We start from the raw sequence: 14,809 nt of genomic DNA on the forward strand, positions 1-14,809 counted from the left end.
CCCATCAGTTCTCCACATTACTGATGCTGATGACCAATGGGAGGTTCCGCACCTCCTTCCTGGTGCAGTCACTGCCCGGAGAGATGGGGGGGGGGGTTGTTACTCTGGGTGTGACCTCCAGGCCAACAGGCTTTGAGTCCATCGCTCCCTTCAGTCTCCTAGACTGCACAAAGATGGAAACTGAGCTTCAGAAGCAAGAAGACTATCCAGCTAGTAACTGCCTTAAAGCCCCAGCCAGGTCTCTGACACCAGAGACACTGCTCTTCTCCTGTGTTAGGAGTGCTAGCAGATGCAGGCCAGAGGTGAGCAATTCAGGCTGTCTCATTTGCTGACTTGCAAAGACTATTTATATCCTGGTTCGGAAATTCATTGTTCACATTTGGAAGGATTCCCACACTGGGTCCCTAACAAGCGGTCCCTGTGGCAGGCTGAAGAAGGCCAGAGATGGGGACACGTTTGAAGCTGAGTGACTTGGCAGACCCTCTAGAGATTGGAGAAAGCCAAACCCAGTGAGACATTGTCACTGTGACCCCAGAAGCAGAAGCAGGAGACATAAGAGTTCCTCTTAGTGGGGGACTGTTGGAATGTGGATGGGAACACTCTCCGTTCCTGAAGTTCAGTTGGATGATGTCTCACTGCACACTCTCAAGGATAGAGGGTGTTTTCACAGTCTGCCTGGTGTCCAGAGACATATGGATAGTGGTAGAATAGAGACAGTTTGGTTGTTTGAAAGACTTTTATTATTTGAAATTACACGTATGTGTGTGTCTGTGTGGGGGTAAATGCACATGAGTGCAGGTACCCAAGGAGGCCAGAAAAGGAAGTCTGTCTACTCTGGAGCTGGGGTTACAGGCAGTTGTGAGCCACCCAGTGCAAATGCTGGGAATCAAACTCAGGTCCTCTGCAAACACAGCCTCCTCTCCTGTTCCATGGAGACAGTTTATTAAGAGAATGCTTAGGCCAGGCATGGTGGCAAACACCTTTAACCCCAGCACTCAAGAGTAGGGTGGATCTCTGAGAGTTCAAGGCTACCATGGTCTACATAGTTCTAGGCCAGTCAGGGCTACAAAGTGAGACCCAGTCTCAAAAAACAAACGAACCAACAAACAAACCCAACAAACAAAAGGAGAACAGACATGTCTTGCTGCCTGAGCATAGGACTGGGAGGAGCCTGGTGCATCTTCCAGGAAAAGCCTCATCCTACAACCAGAGCCAGGAAATCAGGGTAGCCGGCTTCCCACGGCTCCGTTCATCCTCGGTCTGGCCAGTGCAAAGCAGGCGGCTCTTAGTGGTCCTTGGCGAGTCTCTGCTTTGCTTTTCACTCATGAGAACTCTGTTTGGCTCACAATCATCCCCACAGAAAGACTGCACACACTGAAGTGCTCAGTAAATACTAGCTGCTTAGTCCTGAGCACAGCAATGGACAATTTACAGAGGCAAGAGACCTGGATTCTCATCCTAGCTCTGAGACTAACTAGCTAGGTCTCACGGCTGATAGGTGCCCTCTCTGGGCTGTGAAGAGAATAGTTTGGGCACTGTCTTGGTCAGGGTTTCTGTTGCTGTGATGAAACACCATGAAAAAAAAGCAACTTGGGGAGGAAAGGATGTATTTGGCTTACACTTTCACATCACTGTTCATGTTGAAGGAAGTCAGGACAGGAACTCAAACAGGGCCGGAACCTAGAAGCAGGAGCTGATGCAGAGACCATGATGGTGGTGGGGAGTGCTGCTTACTGGCTTGCTCCGCATGGCATGCTCAGCCTGCTTTCTTATAGAAGAACCAAGGACCACCAGCCCAGGGACAGCACCACCTTTAATGGGCTGGGCCCTTGCCCATCAATTACTAATTAAGAAAATACCCTACAGACGGATCTTACGGAGGCTTTTCTCAATTGAGTTTCCCTCCTTTCACACAACTTTAGTTTGTATCAAATTGACATAAAACTAGCTAGCTAGAGCCGGGCAGTAGAGGGACACACCTTTAATCCCAGCACTCAGGAGGCAGAGGCAAGCGGATCTCTGTAAATTCGAGGCCAGCCAGGTCCACAGAGCTAGTTACAGGGCAGCCAGGGCTACACAAGGAAACCCTGTCTCGAGAAACAACAAACAAACAAACCCAAACAAACAAACAAACAACTAGCCAGCACAGACAGTCACATTGGGAGTATCAGGTGATGGTTTGTTGTTTGGTTGCCCAAAACTCTCTTCAAGATAGTCATTATCCAAGGTCACCCAACCAGAAAGGCATCGGTAGCATTAGAACCCATAGCCTCCTGGTCTGCAATACAGGCACGTCTCCTTGGCTCTCAGGGCAGAGAAGATTCATCTTGACTAATTTCACATGTTTTCTCAAGATTCTAGCTCTCAGACCCAGCACAGCCCTCCCTCTCATCTCTGCAGCTCGCTCTGCTTCCAAGACAGTGACAAAGTGTTCCCATCATCCCCGGGGACAGATGTCTCACAGCAAACATGTTCTGAAACTAAGGTATGAGAAGAATGGGCCTCTGCTACCAGCCAGGTACTGGCTGTTTCCAACATCAGTTGCTTCTGGTGCTTAAAAAAAAAATCAACCGAGGCTGCAAGGCTGGAAGGGCCAAACTCTGCTGGGACCATCCTGAGACGGTGCCATATGACCTTAGACAAGCCACCTCTCACTGCCTAGCTCTAGAAGGCTCAGGAGGTCAGAGCATACATTCTGCTAGAAACTGTGTGGGAGGAAGAATTGTAGATGACATAGGAAGATGGGGAAGTATGGGATCTTGGAAGTTTGACTTGTAATGACTATTCTTGGTTGTCAACTTGACAACATCTGGAGTTAGCTAAAATCCAAGAATGGAGAGCACACCAGTGAGGGATTTTTGCTTAATTTGAAGTAGGAAGATCTACTTCTAATCCAGATCTTGAAGGTAGAAGACATATGCCTTTAATCTGGATCTTGAGGTGGGAAGACAGACCTTTAATCTGGGCCACACCTTCTGCTGGAAGCCCATTTAAGGACATGGAAGAAGGATGCTTTTGTTCTTTGCCTGCTTGCCCTCACCTTGCCAGCAAGTTCATTCCTTCACTGGCATTAGACCCACATCTTCAGAATTCCAGCATATACTGAAGACCAGCTGAGGCATCCAGCCTCATGAACTGAGCAACTGTTAGATTCTCGGACTTTGCATTCACAGCCAGCCATTGTTGGGTTAACTAGACTGCGCCTATAAGTCATTCCAATAAATCCCCATTATATATAGAGAGAGGCATTCTGCCAGTTCGGTTGCTCTAAAGAACCCTCATTAATAAATAGTCTTCCATAGAGACAGGGCACCTCACCCTTTGTAACAGAAGAGGAAGAGAAAGGCCATAGATTGCCTAAGTGGGAAGGTTCACTGGTGGGAAATTGGGAAGAAGGTACCGGTTAGTTTTTGAAGAAAATGTAATCTAGGGTCATCAATAAGACTCAGGCACAGTGGAAGGTGGGATGAGGATAGGGCTTGAGGTGGGTACAGAAGGCATGAGGAGGTTTTTCTGGGTGTTGGAAAGCAGTCACAGGGCAACAGAAGGTAGGCTGCTCATGTAGTGGAGACTAACGCCATTGAGTGCGGCTTTAAAGTGGGTTGTTCAGGAGTTGGGGCTATAGCTCGGTGGGTAGAGTTCTTATCTAGGATGTGCAAAGTCCAAGTTCCTTCCCCACCTCTGCAAACACTGGACATTGGTGGTGCGTACCCACAATCTTGGCACTTGGGAGGCAGAGATAAAAGGATCAGAAGTTCAAGGTCATCTTCAGCTACATACTGTGTTCAATGCCAGTCTGGGTTTGAGCCAGAAACAAACAAACAAACAGTAGCCCTCTAAGGTAGAGTGTTTGGGAAATTATAAGGCTGCAGTTTGAGCTCTAAGTTGGTTAAGGAGGTAAGTCGGGGTTGACCAGAAGGAAGTGGAAGGCCAGTAGAGGTGCTGAAGGCCAGAGGTGGAGATGTTCAAGGAGAAACAGGGATAGGAAGAAGAGAAAAGACATAACTGTGGGAGTGAGTGTATTCCCAGGTGGAGGTGAGTGGTATTTTCCCAGCACTTCAGAGACAGAAGCAGAGACATCAGGAGTTCCAGGTCATTCTTAGCCTTAGTCACCTCCTAGCCAACCTGGGCTCTATGAGGTCTTTTCTCAAGAAGTGCTCTAGCCCTTTCTCTCTGTGCTTCCCCCACATCTCCCCTTTGAGGTAAACAGCTTTATTCAACCATGCCCTTCCACTATAACTTCCTACCTCAGCACAAACCCAGAAACAATGGACTCAGTTGACCATGGACTAAAACCTCTGAAGCCATGAGCCAAAGGAAATAGTTTGTCTTTTTAAATCATTTGTCACAGTGATTGTCTTAGTTAGGGTTTCTACTGCTGTAAAGAGACACTATGACCACAACTCTTATAAAGGAAAACATTTAATTGAGGTGGCTTATAGTTTCAGAGGTTGAATCCATTATTATCATGGTAGGATATGACAGTGTATAGACAGACATGGTGCTGGAGAGTTAGCTTAGAGTTCCACATCTTGCAGGCAACAGGAAGTGAACTGAGACACTGGGTATGGCTTGAACATATATGAGACTTCAAAGCCCGCCCCCACAATGACACACTTCCTCCAACAAGGCCACACCTACTCCAACAAAGCCACACCTCCTAATAGTGCCACTCCCTTTGGGAGCCATTTTCTTTCAAACCACCATAGTGACAGAAAATAACTAAGCTTCCAAAGCAGGAAGCTCTTTAGAGGAGGTGAGGGGGCGGGGGATGGAAATGAAGCAGTAATGGAGAATGAAAAGAATTCCCCATTCAGGAACACATGAAGAAATGACAGCTTCCCTGTGGCTGCTTCACTCGAAGACTTCAAGGGCACAGGGTCATCCAGCAGAGCCAGAGGCCACCAGGAAGGAGCTCCATCAGGCAGTGTGCAAGGGAGGAGGCCTGCCATCTGCTAACCACTGAGCTATACCTAGTATATGGGTTACTTTTCTCATTGTTCTAACAAAACAAGCAACAAAGACAGCTAAGGGTGGAAAGGTTTGCTCGACTCACCATTTGCAGGTACAGTTTGGGAGTCGTCACAGTGGCAGGGACGTAATGGAGCTGGTCACAATGGGTCCAACAGTCGGGAAGCAGAGAGAACGCAGATGCTCTGTTCACTTTCTTCTTTTCACTTGGTCCAGGACTCCAGCCCAGGGAATGGTGCCACCCACATTTGGGGTGGGTCTTCTTAATTTAATTAGCTCAATCTAGAAGGTCCCTCCTAGACATACTTAGATGTGGGGAGAGGATGAAGTCCTGAGTAAACGGATGTTATTGACATGAGCATAGATAACTATGTCAAGGGCCCCAGTGCCTCAGACCCATAGGAATGGCAAAGTCTTCCCTGGATTTGAGTTTTCAGGTTGACATTGTATATAGGAACTACCAATGGCAGCTTCCTCCTCCTTGATGACTGCTCATCTGCAGAGACCTCCCACCAAGACTAGCTAGCCCTCCTTCTTACTGCTGTACATATCAAACTCTCTGAGTTTCCCAGCAGCGGCTGCTGCATCTCCACCAGAGCTCATAACTCACACGATCCCAGTTTCTCTGTACATGTGTCTGTTATTTCTTCACACCCTGGTGCTGCAGTCAAGTCAGCTCCAAAGCTGTGCAGCTCATGGCAACCAGAAGTTTATTTTTATGGTGATTCTAAATTCTATCAAATTGGTAATCAAAACGAGCCATCACACTTGATTCTTAAGTTGAGGTGTAAGAGGCAGAACAAGACCCTTCTGGGCTCAGCAGGTGAAGATGCTTGCTGTTGACACTGAAGACCCAAGTTCTGTCCCCAAGACCCACATGGAGAGAACCAACTTCAGCAAATTGTTTTCTGATCTCCACATGAACACCTTGTTATGTTTGCACCCAAACACATCACACATAACTAAATAAATACCTAAATGTAATAAGAAGGAAAATAGCATTTGTTCTTCTGTCTGCAACTTCCACACATTTCAAGTAGATGATGGGACAGAGTTGGGGGCAGGAAGAACACTATGTGCTCCCATTCGGGTAGTCAAGGTGATAGTTAAAATGGCGCTTGTGGGTGGCGCTGGTTACTGGTGGAAAAGTCATAAGCCACGGCCACAACTACCAGAGTTAGAAAGAGCATCATTAGAAAGAAACCAGGCCTGGAGAGAAAGGAAGAGGAAGATGGTGGGAGGGAACAGAGCAGAAAGGAAACACATAAAAAGAGCACACACAGAGAGAGTATGGGGGTCCATGTTCAGCTTTTTAAGGTGGGGATTTCGTGACCACACAGTCGCTAGGCCTGATGATGATGTAAGACGTAGGACATAGGACCCCGAGCTGTGCATGTGCAGAATCCTAACATTCCAGACTTTTGCTTATTATAAAAAAGTGAGTGAATAGGAATAGGAGCGTTGTTTCTCCTGGAAAAAACTGCTGCCAGCTGACTTGGTGGGCGTCAGTTGGCTCTTAGGGGGAATAAGAAAGGGGGGGGTCTTCCGAGGCAGGCAGGCGTTCTGGGATGATGGGCTATCCTGCAGCCCTGGAGCCGTCCATGCTTCTTGGCTTGGCACTCTGGCTGCTTTTGTGTCTGACAGGATGCTGGTGAGACAGAAAAGGCCTGAAGTAGATCTGACCTGTCCAGATGGATTTAAGCTGGTTTCTGGAGCTTGGAAAAAATTTTGAACATGTTAAGAAGCAGCCTTGAGAAGATTAGTGACCATTTGTGGTGTTTAGTACTCTGCTTGTATTGTTTAGTGTTAATGAAAGAGACAGAGAGATTGGAACATGTTAAGCTTTATCAGAGATAGATTATTTCAGGCACCTGTTTTAACAGTAATAGATGGTTATATTAAAGTCTGTTTTTGTAGAACCTGGACACTTTTGGGTCTGGGGGTGTAAATACCTTTTAGCTGTTACAGTTTTATACTTGATGATCTCTAGACTCCAGTTCTCTGGTGATCCTGTAACCATTAGCTGAACAGTGAGTTAGAAGAGGGAACTGGGAAGAGAAAAGCTTGTGGTGCATAAGAACTTTTTTTTTTTTTTTTTTTTTTTGAATTAGGGACAGGGCAGAGATCAGGGCCCTGTCTGTGTGCAGGAGGAGGAGAAGCACTGCTGACAGGTCTGGAGTGAAGTACACGGAGGGAGCAATGAAATGAAAGCTCCTATCGTAGCTGGAAAATCTTTTCCCATTAAGTAACCCTGAAAGTATAATTAAATCTGATGGGGCGGGGGGGGGGGGGTAAGGCTGTCCTCCCTATCCCAACATTAGGGAAGCGAAGAGAGGTGATACCCCAAAACTCTCCCAGGACCGGGTCAGTGGCTCTGGTACCCAGAAGGAAAGAAACAGATCGCTTCCATGCTGTGTTCTGGGTTCCCTGCGAGCCTGTGGCCAAGCCTAGGTCTGCTGGAGGTCTTAGTTTGATGTTCCCATGCCATCTTGTTGCCTAGGGGCAGTCAGCTGACTGGTTGTCTTTCTAGGCAGCACTTTCAACAAGGCTCAATTGATGGCCTGGCAGGGCAATCACTAGCCCACGTGGCCTTTTTTTCCTCACTTAAAACAGGGACCCAACGGCTTTCGGGAGCCAGGATGTGCCAGTACTTGGCCAATTTATTCTCAGGCTTTTGTTTATCTCTTCCCTGGTACGCCTTGAATACCAGAGATGACACTTTCGCCTGTGGGGTCAGGAGCCTTGCTCTCCAGATGCTTAAGTTTTAGTCCCATGTTGGGGAGGTCCGAGGGACAAGAGATGGATTTTACTCCATGTCTTGACTTTTTATTTTTTCCTTGATGTCTGCTGGCTTGGGGACAGCTTTAGGAAGATCTGCCAGGAGGCAGGCTATAAACTGATCTCTGGCTAAAGAGCCATCCTGATTACTGTGATCCCCATGTAGGTCCTGATCGTAAACTTATTTGCATGCATCCTAGCCGGCTTCCAGACCCATCTGTGCCTCTCAGGGCAGCTTGAGAATGGGTGGGAGGAGGTAAGGTGAGTTACAGTGTCGGAAAGCGGAACTCAGATAGACAGAAGTGGTTGCACATGGCAGGGGGTTGTAAGGGGAGGGAGAAGGGTTCAGAGTTTCAGTAGGAAGCTTGGGGATAAAGTAACTCTTTTCATTTGCCCGTTATGTGGCCAAATTTACTGGTATCTACCAAATTTACTGATATCCACCCTTATGTCCCATGGCTGCAGCCGAGAGAGAAAAACAAAAAATTAAAATAACACATCAGGATCCTAGGCTCCTATCTCAAGCATCCCTGAGGCAAGGAGAAGGATCTATGAATCAGCACAAGTTACCCAAACCGTTGTCACGGTATGAGTAAGGGCTGGGAGCATACATAGCAGGTGGACCACCCGGTGGTCTGACAGCATCCTATATTTTGTCAAGATAAAATGTGTCCTTGCCAGTGCAGCCCGAAGACCCCCCCACCCGGTGGTGGTGGGGTCCGGCACAAATAATATACCTCAGACTGCAGAGCCATGGGAAGGGACTCACCAATCACATGTGTGGCGGAGACACGGTGTCGGGAGTGGTGTGCGGGTCCAGCAGCTGGGAAAATGGAAAAAGTGGATCTGACAGTCACTGGGCAGTCACAGGTCCTCAGTTAGGTTTCTGATACTCAGCCGCAGATGCTGAGTGCACAGAATTTCCTATCCGAGTCCATGGCACCAATGATAGTAAAACAGAGCTGGTTGGTTGGTTGGTGGAAAAGTCACGGGCCGCAGCAGAACACAGTATTAGTTTTTAGAGCTTTATTAGGAGGGAAAGGTGGAGAGAGAGAGCCAGGCCTGGGGGAGGGGACAGAGCGGGAACAGAGAGAGGAAACACAGGAAGACAGTGCAGAGGGAGAGCAAGGGGGTCTGTGTCCGGCTTTTTAAGGCGGGGATTGCATGACCACGAAGCCACCAGTGCCTGATGATGATGTAAGACGTGAGACACAGGACCCTGAGCTGCGCATGTACAGAATCCTAACACAAGGTGTTCACAGATTTGCTGGTTGTTTTCTGCTTTTTGTCTTTTCTGAGTCTTCGGGGCTTGCTGGCCCTCGTTTGGGAGCCTTTCAGTTTTCCGTGCCCCCACACCTCCCCATTCTCTGTTGTAGCTGGGTACAGAGGTAGTCCTCTCCTGTCACCTGGGGTCCATCCACTCTCCTAGACCAGTTCCAGCGGGAAGTTCTGGGAAGGAGCCTCCCGGTACACACCCATCTCGGTACACACCCACTTAACCATATACAGACCTCAGGTGTTCCCTCTACTGACATTCCTTTGGCCAGCATTCCAGATCTCATTGCTGGAAGTCAGATGTCAAGGAGAAAATCAGGGGGCACCCGCAGCAGCCCAGCTGTGGAGAGAGCATACACCGGCATTCAAAGAGACTTGCGACAAGTGCCCTCTGTCACCCAAACACAGGGCTGCTCCAGGACCTTGGGCATCAGCTAGCTCTGCTGTTCTCTGCATGTCCCAGCCAAAACAAGCTGTTTGAGCCACTTATCATCTGCAGCAGGAAACCTTGCCCTGGTCGGACAGTTTCTGCTTTCTACAGTGAATGAAAAGGAGGACACCACAGCTCCAAGGTGTGGTTGAGGAGAAGGGTTCTGCTGTAGATATGAGGGAGAGAACAGTCAGAGGCACCTGAAGAGTCCAGACCGGACCATGAGAGGAGAGGGTGCAGGAAGCGAGAGAAGAGAAGAGAGGGCACGTGGACCAAGGCAAGAGAGCACGTGGCCAAAATGGCTGAGTTACATTGGAATCCGAAGCTGGGGGTACGGAAGAGAAGCCCAGTCCCTGGGTTGGAGAAGTTAAGGCTAGGGGGTGGGGTGAGAAGAGCTGGGAGGAGCCACCGGTAGGGAATGAGACTTGTCCCAGGTTTCTTTGGGACCTGACAGACAGCATGCTAGTTTCTGTTGCTGTGACAGATACTGAGAGAACTGAGATAAAAGGAAGGCATATTTACTCCTGCTCACTGTTTCGGAGGGCGTCTGGCCAGCTGGCTCCCTTGAGTCTAGGCCTCTGAGGTAACATGGTGGAAAGGCAGGGTGGAACAGAGCAGCTGCTCACCTCATGGTGGCTAGGAAGCAGAGAACAGATATGAGAAAGGGAAGGAGACAATGTATGTCACCCTTCAAAGACCTACCTCCGGTGATCTACTTCCTCCAAGCAGGCCTCACTTCCTGATGTCTCTGCCACCATGCAACAACACGGTCAGTTACAGATCTATGGTCAGGTGAACTCACGACGGAGCCAAAGCACTCATGACCCAATCACTTTCCCAGTGGCAGCATCTACCAGCTGCGAATCAAATTTCTCCATTCAAGCTTTTGGAGGACATTCATATCTACATCGGACCAGGCACCAAGCCCTGCTCCAGTTGTCTGGCCAGGGCGCTCCAACCTTGAGTGACAGACCCTCCCAATAGTGCAGAAAGGACCACCAGGGCCCCATTCTAGGGGAATCTGTGGGTGTGCTTGCTTTTTGTTTGTTTGTCTGAGGCAGGGTCTCATGTATTCCAGGCAGGCCTTCAACCTGCTATGTAGCCAAGGATGACTTTGAACTTCTGACCCTCCTGCCTCCACTTTCCTAGTGCTGGGACTAGAGACATGCTCTGTTAATGTGGTACTGGGGTTGAACCCAGGGCTCCATGTGTGCTAGGCAAGAAACTCTGCTGAGCTACATCTCACCCAATGCTTTCCTTTTTATGTTTCCTAGACCCACTAAGAAATCAGCATTTGTTTGTGTTTTGAGACAGTTTCTCTATGTAACCCTGACTGCTGTGGAATAATCCTTTTGTACACTGTGAAGATGGTTTGCGCCCATTGGTTTAATAAAGAGCCAACTGGCCAATAGCTAGACAGAAAGAGGTTGGGCAGGAGAGCTGAGAGAATGCTGGGAAGAAGGACAGAGTTGCCAGCCAGACGTACCAGGCTGGCCTCACACTCACAAGGATCTGCTAGCCTCTGTCTCCTGAGTATGACTTGTTTATCAGCAAACCCCTAGGATCCTCTGTCTCTATCCTACTCAGTGTTGAGGTCACGTGCATTCCACCACCCCTGGCTTTTCTGTGGGTTCTGGGGATCTGATTTCAGGTCCTCATGCTTACACAGCAAATACTACCCACTAAGCAATCTCCCTTGGCCTACCTGGAGCATGTGTGTGTGTGTGTGTGTGTGTGTGTGTGTGTGTGTGTGTGTTGTATAGTGTTGGGGGGTGGAACCCAGAGCTCTGTACTCACTAAACATGCTCTACCACTGAGTTACATCCCCAAACCCTCATATGAAATGTAGTAACAAGCAAAAGTAGCCTACAGTGATAGATGTCCGACACTGGTTTGTAACCAGGAGCACAGGGAAGGGACTGTAGAGAGAGAGGGAGGAGGATGGACCTAGAACGACAGAATTACTCTACATCTTAATTGCGATGTGGATTACACATGTGTATGCATTTATCAAAATTCATCAGCCATGTAAGATTTATGAATTTCACTGTGTGTAAACTAAAAAGCCATATCACTGTAAATAAACAGTGAGCCACAGCTAATGGAGTGTGTGCCGAAGCATTCAGAGATGAAATGGCACTGATTTCTGGAATTTGTTTAGTAATGCATAAAAATTAGATGTATCAATGTACATGTGATAAAGTAAATATAGAAAAAGGTTAATTACAGAATAGAGGTGCTAAATATATTATCAGCTTTTCTGTGTATATGAAAAATGTTGCCATGAAACAACAGTGCGAAGATTATATGCAAAACCAAGATTATAAAATGACAACCATAGCCAATCTGTAATCACCTAGAAGGCTGACATGTTTTTCCATTCAACTAAAACACGATTTTTTGAATTACCAAAGTAAAAAGGGCTGTGAGATAGCTCAGTGGATGGAGGTGCCTGCTGCCACGCCTGGCCACCTAAGTTTGATCCTGGGAACCTGAACCCAAGGTGGGAAGAGAAAACTAACCTCTTAAAGTTATCCTCTGACCTCTACACATGCACATGTGTGTGCATACACACACACACACACACACACACACACACACACACACACACCCCCATGCATGCACACACATAACTATATATAGAAACTTTGGACCATGGTTGGATATAGTGGCTAACACCTGCAATCCCACACTCAGAAGGCAGAGACAGGCAGATCTCTATGAGTTCAAGGCTAATCCATTGCACACAGTGGGTTCCATCTCCCTGTCCCTTCCCTCACTTGGGAAGGGGGATTTTTAGTGTTTTTATGAAGCTCATGGGAGCTCTTTGTGAGGTAACCGCGTTAATCCCATGCCTCAGGTGTTTCTCTCAGTTTATTATTTACCTTTAAATTCATTTTGATTTTGAAGTAATTGCAGATAATGTGATTTTTCATGTCAGGAGTATATAACTATTGCACTGTGGGTGAATGTTTATGAATTCTGCAATTATCTCCTGATAAGCAAAAATAAAATGAATGTATAATGTTTTTATTGATGCTTTGGGGATTTCACACCATGCACCCCACCCCTCACTTCCTAGTCCTTCTGTGTCTGCTCCCCACTCTTGTGACCCCTCCAAGTAATTTTTAAAAAATAGAAAAATAAAGAAAAAGCAAGTCTAATTTGTGTTACCTATATACTCATTGGAGCGTGGTCAAACGCTCAGTGGCCTGCCCAGGCCTTTAGATAGGACTGAGTCCTTCCCCTTACCTCGTCCTGTCCACCATCAATTGTGGAGCACTACACTTCCGCATCCTTTTTAAGGGTTCTCTTCAATGGCTTCCTCTTTAGGCTGTTACTTTTTTGGGGGTGGTGAGTGTTGGGGTTGTCACAGAAGCCTTCCATGTCCCTCTTTCTCACCTGTGAGTCTGCAGTCATCAATATCATTGCAAAAGTAGCTTCCTTGCTCCTTACAGTCAGAGGGAGCTCAGATCATGGGCTTCCACACGGTTTCTGGTGACAACACAGTCCATAAACACGGTGGCTCGCAGCTGCAATAGGAACACAGACTCAGGCAAGGCCCTCAGAGGCAGCCCAGACCACAGACATCCACGTGGCCTTAGATGGCAGCACAGGTCACCCACATCAATATGGCCCCTGGTGGCAGTATGACCCACAGACATCAACATGGCCTCAGGCTGAAGCACAGACCACAGACTTCCACATGGCCTTTGGTGGTGACATGGTTCACAGACATGCACACAGACTCCGGCTGCAGTAGGACTAGGGACCCAGAAATGGCCCCTGGTGGCAGCATGGCTTCAGTCAGCAGCACCGACTGTGGTCTTGGATCTCAGGCTTCATCATGGCCTAGGGAAGCAGCATGGACCACAGACACCAACATGGCCTCCAGAGGCATTCGCAGGTTGTCCTTCAAGGAAGTCCAGTCTAGAAAGTGAAATGTTCCTCATCTCTGGCCTCCACTGTTGCCCAGAGCCAGAGCAATCCCGCAGTAGACAGCACGTTGGGGGACCGAGTCTGCATCTGTGCAAGCTCCAGCTGCTGCATACTACCCCGCCAACCCCACAGGGCAAGGACATGTTCTACTGCAGACCTCAGTCGTCTCTCACGCCTGTCACCACCATAGCGCCTCCAGTTCTGCCTCTCTCCACAGCCCACATACTGCTCCGTTTTTCTATTTTTCCCCACCTCTCCATCACGTATTTGTTTGTTTTTTCCAGACAGGATTTCTCTGTGTAGCCCTGGCTGTCCTGAAACTCGCTTTGTAGACCAGGCTGGCCTTGAGTTCACGGAGATCCGCCAGGCTGCCTCCTGAGTGCTGGGATTAAGGGCATGCGCCACCACCGACTGGCTTCCTAACATACATGTTCAGTGTAGTGGCACCTGCGGTCACAAAATGAATTATTTTTAACTTTGTTTTTGTACTGAAAGGGCCTATTTTAGTCATCTGTAGTTTCATACAGACTTGGATATATGAGATTTTTTTTCTATAAAATGAAATGAAATAAAATAAAATCCAATTTAAAACACAGATATTTAAAATATACCACAATTTTTTGTGAGCCTACTTGGTTATCTCTTCGTTGTATAATTTATCACAAGTACTTAAAATGTGACTTTAGTGGGACTGGAGGGATGTTTCAGTGGTTAAGAGCATTTGCTGCTCTTGCAAAGGACCCTGGTTCAGTTCTTAGCACCCATCCGGCTTATAACTGTTCCCAACTCTTCCGGCTTTCAGGGGTACCAGGAAGTCAAACAGTGCCCTTCTGTACACGCAGGCAAAATACTCATATACATAAAATAAAAATAAGTTAGTCTTTTGTTATTTGAGACAGGGTCTCACTATGTAGTCCTGGCTGGCCCAGAGATCATCCTGCCTCTGCCTCCCAAATGATGGAATGAGTGGATGCATCTCCATGCCTGGCCCCGCCCCAAAATAATTTTTTTTTTTGGCTTTTTGAGACAGGGTTTCTCTGTGTAACAGTCCTGGATGTCCTGGAACTTGCTCTGTAGACCTGGTTAGCCTTGAATTTACAGAGATCCACCTGCCTCTGCCTCCTGAATACTGAGATTAAAGATGTGCACCACCACTGCCAGCTGAAATAAGTAACTTTTTTTTTTTAATTTTTATTTTCCAGAGCTGAGGAGTGCTCTACCAGTGAGCTAAATCCCCAACCCCAATAAGTAACTCTTTAAACAAAACAACCAAACAATAACAAAAAACTCTATATGACATTAACTTGGGCCACTTTTTTTTTTTTTTGAGACAGGGTCTCATGTTGCCTAGGCTGACCTTGAACTTAACTATGTCACTAAGGATGACTTTGAAATGCTGCTCCTCCTGCTTCCACC

Source organism: Peromyscus eremicus, chromosome 7 (assembly GCF_949786415.1).
Source record: "Peromyscus eremicus chromosome 7, PerEre_H2_v1, whole genome shotgun sequence".
Lineage (NCBI taxonomy): Eukaryota > Metazoa > Chordata > Mammalia > Rodentia > Cricetidae > Peromyscus > Peromyscus eremicus.